We start from the raw sequence: 9742 nt of genomic DNA on the forward strand, positions 1-9742 counted from the left end.
TAGCAATGTTACGTAGATTGGAAAAAAGCTGTCCTTGAAACAGTCTTGATATGTTCGTTTCAAAGAGAGATCAGTCAAGAGTAACGCCGAGGTCCTTCACAGTTTTATTTGAGACGACTTTACAACCATCAAGATGAATTGTCAGATTTAACAGAAGATCTCTGTGTTTCTTGGGAACGTAGAACAAGCATCCTCGGTTTTGTCCGAGTTTAAAAGTAGGAAAGTTTTCAGCCATCCACTTCCTTATGTCTGAAACACAGGCTTCTAGCGAGGGCAATTTTGGGGCTTCACCATGTTTCATTGAAATGTACAGCTGTGTGTCATCCGCATAGCGTGAAAGTTAACATATAGTTTTCGAATAACTCCCCAAGAGGTAAAATATATAGTGAAACAATAGTGGTCTAAAACGGAACCTTGAGGAACACCGAAATGTACAGTTGATTTGTCAGAGGACAGACCATTCACAGAGACAAACTGATTTCTTTCCGACAGGTAAGATCTAAAACAGGCCAGAACTGTCCGTGTAGACCAATTTGGGTTTTCCCAGTCTCTCCAAAAAGAATGTGGTGATCGATGGTGTCAAAGGCAGCACTAAGGTCTAGTAGCACGAGGACAGATGCAGAGCCTCGGTCTGACGCCAATTAAAAGGTCATTTACCACCTTCACAAGTGCAGTCTCAAGTGCTATGATGGGGTCTAAAACCAGAACTGAAGCATTTCGTATACATTATTTGTCTTTCAGAAAGGCAGTGAGTTGCTGCGCAACAAGCTTTTTCTAAAATCTTGAGAGGAATGAAGATTCGATATAGGCGATAGTTTTTTATATTTTCCGGGTCAAGGTTTGGCTTTTTCAAGAGAGGCTTTAATCACTGCCTTTTAGTGAGTTGAGTGGTACACATCCGGGGGATTAGAGAGCTGTTTATTATGTTCAACATAGGAGGGCCAGACAGGAAGCAGCTCCTTCAGCAGTTTAGTAGAGTAATAGGATCCAGTATGCAGCTTGAGGTTTTAGAGCCATGATTATTTTCATCATTGTGTCAAGAGATATGTACTAAACACTTAAGTGTCCTCTCCGAGTCCAGGCCCTCGCAGAGCTGTGCAAATCCAGGACAGCTAAGCCCTGGAGGAATACGCAGATTCAAAGAGAGTCCGTAATTTGCTTTCTAATGGGTCATGATCTTTTCCTCAAAGAAGTTCATGAATTATATTACTGCTGAAAAGTGAAGCCATCCTCTCTTGGGAATGCTGCTTTTTAGTTAGTTTCGGCAACAGTATCAAAAAAAATTTTGGATTGTTCTTATTTTCCTCGATTAAGTTGGAAAAGTAGGATGAGCGAGCAGCAGTGAGGGCTCTTCGGTACTGCACGGTACTGTCTTTCCAAGCTAGTCGGAGACTTCCAGTTTGGTGTGGCGCCATTTCGTTCCAATTTCCTGGAAGCTTGCTTCAAAGCTCGGGTATATTTTCTGTATACCAGGGAGCTAATTTCTTATGACAAATGTTTTTCGTTTTTAGGGGTGCACTGCATCTAGGGTATTGCGCAAGGTTAATTGAGTTCCTCAGTTAGGTGGTTAACTGATTTTTGTCCTCTGACGTCCTTGGGTAGGCAGAAGGAGTCTGGAAGGGCATCAAGGAATTTTTGTGTTGTCTGAGAATTTTATAGCACGACTTTTGATTGCTCCTTGGTTGGGGTCTGAGCAGATTATTTTTGCGATTGCTAAACGTAATAAAATGGTGGTCCGATAGTCCAGGATTATGTGGAAAACAGATTAAAGATCTACAACATTTTATTCCATGGGACAAAAATAGGTCCAGAGTTATTACTGTGGCAGTAACTTAGGTGGCTTTAAGCATTAGTTATATCTACAAACACACGGGCAATTCTCTTTCCTCACCTCTTTTCAGCCTCTTTTAGTTTGTAACGTGAGCTCTATCCTCAGCAGTGTGATGAATCATGGATACTCTCTTGCAGGTGTTTTTAGGACCTCTGACCTACCCTATCTTACAAACTTTGAGCGAGAGTCACCAACGTTCCCCACCTCCACCAAAGTTATATCTTCCCAGTGATGTCACAARGGGACAGTCAGTCAGACTCAGATGSCCTCCTGTGTTTTCGGGGACAGATTGGGACCTTCGRACCATACCGGGAGRGGCGATGTCGGGCGGTCCCCTGCTGTAAATAATCTGTTGACTGGCCTGACCTCTCTTTGTGCTGTTCTGGCTGAGTGGACCTGCGGTGAACATGTGCTGGGGAGAGGAAGAGCTCAGCAGGGGGTGGAGCATGGGAAGGGAGGGAGGGATGGATGGAGGGAGGGAAGGAGAGGGGATGTGTGTAGGATGCTGCTGTCGAAGGCAGCGGGGGAAACGGTTTCCCCTTCGACAGCATCCCCCTCTCCCTCCCTTTATTGCTCCCCCTCTCCCTCCCCCTCTCCCTCCCCCTCTCCATCCCTCTCCCCTCTTCGCCCCCCGCTCCTCTCCTGTCTGCTTCGATGCTCTCCCCGACAGAGGCAGCGGTCCATCTCCAGGTGCAGATTGGTTGTGACAGCAGCACTATTTCAAGTGGAGGTTTGAGCTAAATTGGAGTGAGCAATACCACCTGTTCTGTGTGGAGGGAGGCCTAGCCTGTTCTGGTCCAGCACTGTACTCTGGAGAACAGAGGGGGGGAAAGCTGCTACCTGCTACCTTCAAAGACTACAGCCTTGCATGCAATCTGCCCCAGATGCTCCCTGGGTACTTTGGGTGGTGTGTGTAGCGTGGTGCACTCCTCTTTGCTGCCTGCCTGCCTGCCTGCCTGCCTGCCTGCCTGCCTGCCTGTCTGTCTGCCTCCCTGCCTGCTTGCGGTTTGGAAACAGAGTCTCTTCTTGTCTCTCCTCTCCTCTCTGTTCTTAGAGGGTGTTGCTCAGGGCACTGGAGTTCCAACTCAACACTCGTGCATTTTCACATCACATTCCATTACAGTCTGATGAAACCCCACCAGACAAAGGCACCAACATGGATCCAATGTCAAAACTCAAAAGAGCTACACCCACAATGGCTATGAATAATCTATAATGGATGAAACAGAGTGGCGTGGTGAGAAGAGGATGTGTGTGTTGCTGATTGCTTGTGAACGGTGCTGGCTGACTATGGGACTTTTAGTTTGGAGAGAAGAGCAGGGACGGCGTTGAAAGGTTCAGAGCCCAAACTATTTGTCGTTGACACGTACGGCGGAGTTCACAGGCATCAGAGCAGTGGAGGCTCCTCCAGGGAGGAAATGGAGGCTCCTCCAGGGAGGAAGTGGAGGCTCCTCCAGGGAGGAAGTGGAGCGTGCTCTTTTGAGGAGCACAAATAATGTTTTTTTTATTTTTTTTAAACCTTTCACCTTGTGGATCTGATCTTGGCATTGACCAAATATCCACCTACTAAAATACTATGTGTATATATATATATATATATATTATCTGTAAGTTGCTTTGGATTAAAGTACTTGATATATGACGATAATATGTAGCTGGACTGGAAATAGTTGGTTCATCTCCTGCACTAGGTTGGGTGATCAGAGAGAGGAGGGAAGGGGGGTAGGCCTCCTCTCAGCCAGGCAGGATACAGTAGATATCATTTAGTGGTGAGAGCAATGGGGACAGCATGGGGTTAGTGGCGGGGTCGCCACACTTACTGCACGGCCGAGCTCATTTCCACAGATGTCCACTAGCAGGGCTTCCCCTCTGAGAGGAGAGAGAGGAGAGAGAGGGAGGGAGGGAGGGGTCACGTTGTCCAGTGAAACGCTTCATTCACTCACTGATCACAGCCAACATTCACACACACCACACACACACACATACACTGAAGACAGACTGTACTGTTGAGAGCAGCTCCTCTGCCCTTGTTCCCCAGTGCTTTCAGGGATGTTTAGTTTCCTTAGTGTTACCATGGCTCTTGTTTCCAACTCGTGCCACTCGTTCACTGGACAGAGAGATCGATTTTTGTCTTCTGACGCAATCTCATCCACATTTTAAGCTCAAACGAACGGCATTTATTGTTGCGTTCGATAGCTTTACCATATGACCAATAACTAAAGCACATTCCTATTCATTATACTTATATGTTTGGTCTTTATTTTTAGTCCAGCAATATTACATGATAATCAGAAATGTAGTTTAATGAACATTATACCTCTGTGAGATCTGAGAGTCAGGCTAGCTTTTTATAGCAGACTTGCTATAACACACAACCACACACACCACTCAAACACACACGCACACACACAGTGCACGCAAAGCACCCAACGCGCACACACACCAACACACCACCACACCACACACACACACACACATACACACACACAACACACACACACCACACACACACACACACACACACACACACACACACACACACCACACACACACACACACACACACACACACACACAACACACACACACAGACACATCAGGCCTGGAGTAATATCTGAACCTGTTCTATTTTATTGGCTTGTATACCTAGCCAGCTGTCTTGCAAAAATACATATATTTTAAGGACAAATACCTACATACATGTATATTCCTGCTATGTTCTTCATGGTGAATGTGGTAGAATCGTGGTAGATCAGGTAGAATCGTGGTAGAATCTGGTAGATCATGGTAGATCATGGTAGAAATAGGTAGAATCGTGGTAGATCAGTGGTAGAATCATGGTAGGATCTGGTAGATCATGGTAGAATCAGGTAGATATCATTCAGAATCATGAGAAAATTGTGGTAGAATCATGGTAGAATCGTGGTAGAATCATGGATAGACATCAGGTAGAATAATGTAGACATATGGTAGATCATGGTAGATCATGGTAGAAATCATGGTAGAATCATGGTAGATTCATGGTAGAATCATGGTAGATCATGGGTATGAAAATCATGGTTAGAATCATGGTAGAATCATGGTAGAACTCATGGTAGACTCATGTGTAGAATCATGGTAGACTAGCTGGTAGATATCATGTAAACTCATGGTAAAAAGTGTTATGTTATAAAAACCAGCTCGCATACGTTAACTATAGTGAGACGGGTCAGAACAATGTTGAAAATAATCATAAGCTAACAACCCAGCTCATAATTGTTACTCATTTATTAATGATCAATTATTACTTACAGTATGTCAATGTGATGTATCTGTTTTCCCCTCAACAGTCAAAATAAAGAGTCATCTCTAGACTGAACAGGCACATTACTGTTATTAGCTGTCCYAGCCTCCACAGCAGTCTAGTAYTGATCTGCTGCCAGGGCACCGCTGGGATGACTGGGGTCAATGGCTGGATTGGTCAGTTGATGGCTGGTGGTTAAAGAGCGGTCAGATGTTACGACCACGTCATGTTACGACCCGTGTCAGCTCTGCCAGTCGCTCCTAACGACCGACCAATCAATAGCAGTCTGCCCTACAYGGTGACCAATCAAATAGACATACTGGACATATAGGGCGGGGTCAGGGTGGCACTGAGGAATAGGCGGTTGTGTGGAGGAAGGTTCTTTATTTTCTTCTTTACTTTATTCCACATAATATATGAATACGAGTTGTGCTCCCAGGATTGTTTTTCTGGAGGCAGACGTCCAGGTTCTGGTGAGCAGTCTATAAAAAATGTAAAAAGCAGATAACTGTAATGATCAATGTGGTTAAGAGAGGATGATGGTTGTTGTGGATCAACGTAGTAGCCTGTAGTTGCAGAGCAGTAAGTCGGTCCAGGCAGCAGTGGTATGTAGTTGAATAACATATCAATTATAGCAACTGTGTTGAGTTGAAGTATGGACCCTGAACCTCCCCTCTTTCTGTCCCCTCACCACACTCCCTGTCCCTCCCTCCTTTTCCCCTCTCTCTCTTTGCTTGATCATGGCGAAGGGTGCAGGATGTTCMGCTTGAAGCGCTGGACTTGTGAGATAAAACAGATCATCTGTGCTGCTAGCCAACACAACAACCTCCTCATTGTCCAGTGTCTGTTCGTGACACCGTTCCATCTGTCCGTCCCTCCTGAATGGTCCGTTTGTCCGAGGGCTCTCCAGAGTCCAGGATGTCCAGAACCACAGGGCTCTGTTGGTGATGGATGTCACTCAGAGGAGAGGGCCCCTGGTTGGACAGCTGGACAGCTGGACACTCCCTGGCCCAGAGAACTCAGTGGACTGGACAGCTGGACACTCCCTGGCCCAGAGAACTCAGTGGATCACTTGGGAATGACACGGCTGGTCACCAGTGACATGACACAAGAGACACACATAGGGTTTGGCTGTTCTGTCTATTGGGTTTGCATGGTACATATTTACATATGCATTATTTAATTTACAGGTACACACTTTGTGTGCAAAATATCTCAGCCAATTGTAAATTATTTTGAAATGTGATTTCTACATGATCTTGGTCATGATAGAATGYAGCATAAGATACAACTGAAAATAGAATCAAATAAAATATTTTTGTGAAAGTAAGAGGGAAATAAAGGGAAATTGTTCATATGAATTTACTCTATATTTATGATATCACATTATGACAACATTGAAAGAGAATGACTGCAGGAAAGACACTTTGAGAATGTCCCTGAGCTGACGTTTCAAATGTCTGGAGGKGTTTGGAAGATTAGGCCTATGGATTATACAATTTTTTGGGGGAAAAAGCTAAATATCATCCTACATAACAACTACCCTTCCTTCATGTAACATAGAACTAGTATAAAAATATGTAAATTAGGTCAATACGACTTTACAGAAAATGATTTATTATTACACACCACCATATACAGTACATTGGTAGTCTCCAAGTTCATTAAATAAACTATTTCACTTCTACTAGTCTGAGAGGATTTTTTTTCTCTTATGTCCCCTGATAATCTGTTTATCCCTGAGTGTCACGTTACATTTGCAAAGCAGCTGGAGGGACCAGTGGTGTCTTGTACGGAGGGCTTCAGCGTGATTAGCCCGGCTCCTATTTGGCGAGCACTCAGACTTGTCAAATCCTTTGATCTGAACTGTCTCCATAATCACTTCAAAAAGTCTTCCTGCTTGAGACCGTGAGGGCTTTACAAATGTGGCTCCTTACTAACTTTCCCTCTCTCTTCTCTCACACTCTCTATCTCACTCACTCTCTCTTCTCTCTCTCTCTCTATCTCACTCACTCTCTCTCTCTCTCTGCTCAGGGACTTTATATAAAGGCCTGACTTCCTAGCTGCTACTACCCGTGGTGTAGCTTGGATTTCATCCTAATACCTCTCTCTCTCTCTCTCTCTCTCTCTATCTCTCTCTCTCTCCCTCTTTCTCTCTCTCTTTCTCTTTCTCTCTCTCTCTCTCTTACACAGATGTGGTCATATTCTCTTACAAATATGACCACAATGGAAAGAGACAATGGCTTCCTGAGAGAATATTTCTAATATCCTGCCTCTGTACCTGGTCATCTCCAGCTCTGTCTTTGTGAGTCTGTGTGTGTGAGAGAGAGACTAAAGACTGAAGGAAACCCCTCAGCCCTCTCTGCACATTATACTCACCAGGAACACAAGCGGCGTACGGGGAGAAAAATACCCTCTACTTTTCGCTCTTAACAATAGCCATTTGCATATTTTTATAGTCTCTCAAAGAAAACAGCCTGGAGCGTGAATACTCCAGCAGTGGTGCAGCAGCGCGGAGGAAGCGGAAGCCGGGGAGACGCTTGTGTTGTGTGTCCGCTGCTGGGGTGGGTAGAGGAGGGGAGAGAACACACACTGAGGCCCTTACCTCTGGAGGAGGGGGTTAGAGGGTGAGGGGCATGGGGGCCAAGGGCGGGGGTGGAGGGGTGGCGAGGGGACCCTGGTGCTCCTGCGTGGAAAGAAAGAGAGAGAGAGAAAGAGAGAGGGGGGGAGGGAGAGAGAGAGGCTCACATTAAAATCTGATCAGATGGAAGAAGCAGCACATCTTCAAATGGGAAATATTTTCTAAATAAAATAAGTCCATTTATTCAAGCGTTCAGCAACACCCCAGTAGGTTCAGTAGGTTACGATAGCATCTCTCAAACCGTGCTAAGCTAAAGTTTAAACTATGTTAATGTATTGGCTGTTTGTGGGAACCTGAATTGCTCAGAGTGTGTTATTCTTGGCTAAAACACGGTGGTTGTCTGGCCAGAGTGACTTTGTAATGTTGCATACATCATAGAATACAAACTCAACAGACATATTTCCCCTTGCGTCTTATACACAAATGCATCCCCATTTGGCTGGTATTTCAGAAACAACAATAAGGTAGTGTGTGTGTGTGGGGGGGGGGGGGGGGGGTATAGTCCAGGACTAGCATCAGAGCAGTGCTTGGTTAAACAGTAACACTGCCGAGGTCAACAGAGTGTTTTACACATGAGCGGCTCAAGCACTCCAAAAATAAAGCATTTTCATTCTTGCTTTGAGAATACATTTTCCCAGTCTGCAGTAATATATCAGCACATTTAGTGGCCTACATTAGGACACGGTAAGAGAGAGAGAGACAGGCTGAGGAGAGGCCTGTCCTGCCTGCTGGGAGAAGAGAGAGGACTTACACAACATTATGTAAATATACTAATGTCATTACATTCTGGGGTTTAGGAAAATAATAACTAGTCTGGGAAGTAGACTGTTTTGGGATGTGATTTAGAGCGTTTTGGGGATGTGCTTTAGAGCGTTTTGGGATGTGAGTTTAGTGAGCGTTTTGGGATGTGATTTAGAGCGTTTTGGGGAAATGTGGAGTTGACCTTGCATGCCATGTATGAAAAGCCATAGTATAAGTATTTGTATCATAATGTCTGATTAAAACCTCGTAACTCCATTTTTGTCCGTTGTTTTTTTTAACATTTATTAAATGCAGTAACTCCACTCAATGTACCTGGAACATTTCATGACTCTAGGACCAAGAAAATGTATTCAAAATAGGTTCTGAAGCTCTAGAATTGCATGCTCGTTAATAGGAAAATATGTTCCTTTTTTTTATTTCCTGAAAAGTTTCTGTTTGAAGATGAGGTTTCATCTGTTCATGAGGTTATAGTAGTCGAATGAATAACTGGGCAGCTCTTTCCATCCAGTAAATGGTGTGGGGTATATGTCATTTAATTCAGGATGCATTAGGTCTACCTAACATCCAGTAAATGGTGTGGGGTATATGTCATTTAATTCAGGATAGATTAGGTCTACCTAACATCCAGTAAATGGTGTGGGGTATATGTCATTTAATTCAGGATGCATTAGGCCTACCTAACACCAAGTAAATGGTGTGAGGTATATGTCATTTAATTCAGGATGCATTAGGTTATAAAAATCAAGCAAAAAACATTACCTCTCTAGCCTGACTCCAGTATCAAACTACAATACTGCTAAAACAGCCTTTGACACAAAAGCCTATACTTTTAATCTTAATAAAGAAATCCTGAAATAGTCCTTGAGTGTTGTTGCAGTCACTGTAATATGGGTAGATGGCTGTAATACTGTTGTATGAGCCACAGGAGTCTAAACACGAAACGCAGGAGCTATAGGAAACCAACCAGGTGTCCATGTAATACTAGTTCCCAACCAGGCTGGAAGCCATCAGTCAAAGCAGCAGAGAGACTGTCCAGCATGGCAATAAGGGCTCAGCTCTCCTCTTCTACCCAGAGATGTGCAGTCAGAGATGTGCAGTCAGAGATGTGCAGTCAATATATTCCAGTGAATATTGGCCTGTGGAATGTAGCTTAGCATCAACATTGGTGGGCGTCTGAAGGTCTGGATGTTTCAGTGTGTTATCCTTGTTGACATGCGAGTACTGTC

At 44.3% G+C, this 9742-nt stretch overlaps 1 long non-coding RNA gene across 1 annotated transcript in view; it reads right to left on the reverse strand.

Annotated features, from left to right (window-relative positions):
- Nucleotides 1-5079: 5079 nt before the first annotated feature.
- LOC112074973 (uncharacterized) overlaps nucleotides 5080-9742 on the reverse strand; it is a 17836-nt gene continuing 13173 nt past the window's right edge. Inside the window, exon 2 of the long non-coding RNA XR_002894885.2 lies at nucleotides 5080-7799. This is a non-coding gene — a long non-coding RNA (uncharacterized lncRNA). The remainder of the gene's footprint in view (nucleotides 7800-9742) is intronic.

The sequence above is a fragment of the Salvelinus sp. IW2-2015 genome, unplaced genomic scaffold, assembly GCF_002910315.2.
Source record: "Salvelinus sp. IW2-2015 unplaced genomic scaffold, ASM291031v2 Un_scaffold2909, whole genome shotgun sequence".
In the NCBI taxonomy this organism is placed as follows: Eukaryota; Metazoa; Chordata; class Actinopteri; order Salmoniformes; family Salmonidae; genus Salvelinus; species Salvelinus sp. IW2-2015.